The following is a 5,694-nucleotide window of genomic DNA, read 5'->3' on the forward strand; positions in this document are numbered from 1 at the left end:
AAAAGATTTTGAAAAATTTTATAAAAGATTTTCGAAAAATATAAAAATAAATTTGAAAAAGAATTTGTTTTGAAAAAGATTTAAGAAGATAAATTTTTAAAATTGAAATTTTAACTTGCCTAACAAGAAACTACCTAATTTTAAAAATTTTGACTAAGTCAACTTAAGGAATTCGAAAATAATGAGCAAATAAAGGAAAAGATTTTTTTTTTGAATTTTTGAATTTAATGAGGAAAGAGAAAAACAATAAAATGACATCAAACTTAGAATTTTTAGATCAAAAGAAAGAAAGCAAACAAGAAAACTTTGAATGTCAAGATGAACACCAAGAACACTTTGAAGATCAAGATGAACACCAAGAACAAATTTTGGGAATCTTTAAGAAAATAAAAACACAAAGGACACCAAACTTAAAAATTTTTATTCTTTGGACACTAATAATTCGAAAATGCACAAGAAAAATAAGGAAAGACACAAAACAAGAAAAACTAAAGATCAAATAAGGAAAATAAACAAGAACAGCTTGAAGATCAATGAAGAACACAATGCATATATTTTCGAAAATGGAAAAACTACCATTTGTACCCATAAATTTTGCGAACGCTAACAAAAGTACCCATCAAACAAGAAAACTAACGTTGTACCCATGAAAGATGGGTTCCGTGTGACAATAGTACCCAAACCGTGATTTTTCGTTGACTTTTTAATAAAATTCCCAAATTACCCCCTCTATCTTCTTCCCCAAATTCCAAATTTCACAACCCTCATCCTTCGTCTTGCTCTGTCACCGCCAGTCACCTTTCCCTCAAGACCCAAGCACCTGATGTCTTCCTCTAACCTTTATCCTCAACTTCAATATCTCTTTATTTCAATCTTAATTTGTTCTCCAAATCTAAATCCAAATCAACTTTAACATTATTACCCTTGTTGTTTCTTTCTTCTTCGAATGCAACAACAACACTAAGAAAGCACACCCTTGTCAAACTCTTCAACCTCTTCAACCTAAATATTGTTGTTCTTCTTATTTCAAAGCAATAAGTAGCAGAATTCAGCAACCAGAGCCAACAAGAGGCCGGTGGCCACGTTCTCTTTCCAACGGTGACTTCAAACACTGTTCAGCACCGTCGATCTGTAGAAAAAAGGGCTGCTGTTAGAGTATCTTCATGCCATTTGGTGGACTGATATTCACATTGCAGCCGCTGCTGCTGCTCAGGCTAGGCTTCTGAGGCCACCGCAGAACCCTCTAGAAGGTTGTGGTGATAGTAACGTTATTGTTGAAGGATCTTGTTTCACTTTGAGTACTGGAGAACAAGGAGGGATGATGGTGGCGGGGTACGTTGATGAGGATGAGTTTCTGAACATGCCGAGTATGATCGAAGACATGGCCAAGGGAATGCAGGGTGAAGAAGGACCCACACTCCCAAGCCCACCTTCGACGACGACATCATCAGCAAGTGCTGCTCCTCCGGTGAGTTCCCAGCGAAACTTCTCGTCTGCGACAAATGCGACCGAGACTATCACATCTTCTATCTCCGACCTATCCTTCCTTCCGTTCCCAAAGGCTCTTGGTTCTGCGCCTCTTGTTCCCACAGTGACACCAAGAAACCAAAATGTATATTTTTTTTGTTAATTTCAAACTTCTTTTTCTTTTTCTACACCAGATCTACAAATCCATAATATTTGAACAATAACTTCAGATAATTAATAATCCACAATTTTTAATCTTTTTAATTTTTTGGTGGCTGGCAGCAGAGGAAGACGAAGGATGAAGGTTGTGAAATTTGGAATTTGGGGAAGATAGAAGGGGTAATTTGGAAATTTTATTAAAAAGTCAACGAAAAATTACGATTTCGATACTATTGTCACACGGAACTCATCTTTCATGGGTACAACGTTAGTTTTCTTATTTGATGGGTACTTTTGTCAGCGTTCGCAAAATTCATGGGTACAAATGGTAGTTTTTCCTTCGAAAATTAAAGAGAAATTAAAACATGCAATTGACACCAAACTTAAAGCATGAAACTAAACTCAAACAGAAAACTCAATTATCAGTTTATTAAAAATTTTCGAAAAAATTTAGAAAAAGAAAACAAGAATTTTAAAATTAAAAAAAAAACAATAATAGAAGACTCAATTTTAGTGACTCTAAACCAAAAAAAATAAATTTTTCCTAATCTAAGCAACAAAATAAATCGTCAGTTGTCCAAACTTGAACAATCTCCGGCAACGGCGCCAAAAACTTGGTGCACGAAATTGTGATTACACTTTTCACAACTCCGCACAACTAACCAGCAAGTGCACTGGGTCGTCCAAGTAATACCTTACGTGAGTAAGGGTCGATCCCACGGAGATTGTCGGCTTGAAGCAAGTTATGGTTATTTTGTAAATCTTAGTCAGGAGATTAATGATAAGAGTGATTGTATTTATGAAAAATAAATAACATGACATAATTAGTACTTGTGATTTAGTGATGAGAAACAGGTTGAGGTTCCAGAGATGCTCTGTCACCCCCACCTATGGGGTTTAGAGACTCATGCCGTAGAAGATATAATATCAAATGTAAAAAAATGTCATCCCCTTCTAAATGAATCTCTAAAAGTAGTTTTAATACTAGACTAATAACTTAGGTTTACAAAAAAATGAGTAACTGAGTGCAGATAGTGCAGAAATCTACTTCCGGGACCCACTTGGTGAGTGTTTGGGCTGAGCTTTCAAGCTTTCACGTGCATATGCTTAAAGCTGGCGTTAAACGCCACCCTGGGTGCCAAAATGGGTGTTTAACGCCAAGAAAGGTGCCAGTTCTGGCATTTTACGCTGGAAAGTTTTTGGTTGTCTTTTAACGCCAGTTTGGGCCATTAAATCTCGGGCAAAATATAAATTATTATATATTGCTGGAAAGCCCAGGATGTCTACTTTCCAACGCAATTGAGAGCGCGCCAATTGGGCTTCTGTAGCTCCAGAAAATCCACTTCGAGTGCAGGAGGGTCAAAATCCAACAGCATCTGCAGTCCTTTTTCAGCCTTTGAATCAGATTTTTGCTCAGGTCCCTCAATTTCAGCCAGAAAATACCTGAAATCACAGAAAAATACACAAACTTATAGTAAAGTCCAGAAATATGATTTTTGAATAAAAACTAATAAAAATATAATAAAAAGTAACTAAAACATACTAAAAACTATGCAAAAACAATGCCAAAAAGGGTATAAATTTTCCGCTCATCACTCTCCTCCTCTTCCCTTCTGTTATGGCATTGCAGCAACTAATGAGGGAGAAGAGAGCTGCTGTTTCCTTTATATTATGGGTCCGGTTGGATCCACGGGCCCGATTTGGGCCAAATTTTTGAAATTTGTATCAAAATTCTCGTTTCAACGAGCTCTATCCTATTTTGATATTAGTTTTGCATTTTTAGCTTTCCTAGTTAAAATTTAATTTATAAACTAATTATTTACCGATTTTAGCGGGGTTTACAATATTCATTTTAAAAAATATTTTTCTATGTAATATTACAAAAAATATCATGGTCACCCTAAATTACTACATGTTCAACTTTCATCAACAGCGTTAGAATGCCTAAATTGAGACATTTTCAGGCTATAATCTTTGTTAAACAAACAATTAATGAAACACTCATCCATACCTTCTTATTTTGAGTACATTTATACATAAAAAAATAAGTTGAAATAGCAAAAGCGATAAAAATGATGATTTTTATAATTGTGTGTAGCTATTTATATATAGAAGACCAGACGACCATGATTATCTAATAAAATTAATTTTATTTATTGCATTCAATTTGAATAAGTAAAAAATCATCTTATTTTAATTTAGTCCTTAATTCATATGATTTAAATTTAGCTCAATAAATATGATTTGATTTTATTTAATTATTAATGAAAAATATCTCGAGAACCTATTTTATATAGATTTATTATTTTAATGATTAATTAATTAAATAATTAATTAATACAGATAATTAGTATAATTAATTTGATTTAATAAATTAAAAAAATAAATTAAAAAATACTAATAGAACATTAAAAGAAATAAATTAAAAAATATTACCAAATTAAATTGATATAAATTATATTAAATTATGTGATATTTAAATATCTAATCAAATTAATTAGTTGATATAGTTAATTTATCATAATAAATTGTATTTAATGAGTTAAAAGAAATAAATCGCTAAACACTCTCGTAAGTATGTTACGTTAACTCCATCATTAAATGCAGAAACCTGATTTTTATATAATAGAATAGATAATAAATAGAATATATGAGAATATGATATGTGACATCTTTTAATTATGAAATTGGTATTAATAATTTCCGCCTATAAAGCTATCAACTACCTAATATTATGATTTAATTAATAAGAATGATGACATTAATATTTTTTCATAAGTTTTGTTATTATTTTTAATTAGAAAATAGCCATAAATAAATTTATTTCCTTAATGAATGTTAATTTTGTTGCCAAATTCTATATTACCTTTCAAATGTTAGCGTAATTGAGTCTAATTTTTATATTTTGAAATGAATTTACCCGAAAAAATTAATATGTAAATCACATTATTATTACAAAATTACTTTTTTAACATAATTAATAGTGCTTATTTGAACCATTAAATTTAGTTTCTAATGATATTAAAGTCAACCTATTTTATTATCTTGTGCCTTCAAAGAATTTACATGACTGATATAAAAATATAACAATTGAAAAAAAAATTCATTACAATGGGTATATTCATTTTAACAAATATTCTTCTATCTAATACTATAAAAAAAATACATCGGCCACTTTGAAAAATTTAGATATATTCACCAAACAAACAATCAATAAAACACTCATCCGTACTTTCTCATTTTGGGTACATTTATAGTTTTATACATAAAAGAAATTATACATAAAGAAAAAAAAAGAAGAAGAAAAGAAGAGTTGAAATAGCAAAAGCGATAAAAATCACGATTCTTATAATCTTGTGTGCCCATCTATATATAGTAGACCAGAAAACTACGATTATCTAATAAAATTAATTTGTATTTATTGCACTCAACTTGAATAAGTAAGAAATTATCTTATTTTAATTTAGTCTTTAATTCACATTATTTGAATTTAGTTCAATATATATAATCTGATTGGATTTGATTTGATTTGATTTTATTATTAGTTGAAAATATCTCAGTTGCCTATTTTATTCATAGATTTATTATATTAATGACTAATAAATTAATAAAATTAATTAATTAGTATACACAATAAATTTGGTTTAATAAATTAAAAAAATAAATTAAAAAAATACTAATAGAATATTAAAATAAGTAAATTAGAAAATACTACCAAATCAAATTGATATAAATTATAATAAATTATATGATATTTAAATATCTAATCAAATTAATTAGTTGATATAATTAGTTTATCGTAATAACTTATATTTAATGAGTTAAAAGAAATAAATCGGGAAATACTCTCAGAAGCATGCCATGTCAGCTCTATCATTAAGTGCAGAAATTCGATTTTTATATAATAGAATAGATTAGATACTAAAAAATGAATATCTCACACTAAAAGATCATGTAGATCCGTGGAAGAATCTTAAAGAAAGGTATAATCATCAAAAGACAGTGATACTTCCTCAAACCCGATATGAGTGGACACACTTGCGTCTATAGGATTTTAAATCCAAAAAT

This window comes from Arachis ipaensis, chromosome B09 (genome assembly GCF_000816755.2).
Source record: "Arachis ipaensis cultivar K30076 chromosome B09, Araip1.1, whole genome shotgun sequence".
NCBI lineage: Eukaryota > Viridiplantae > Streptophyta > Magnoliopsida > Fabales > Fabaceae > Arachis > Arachis ipaensis.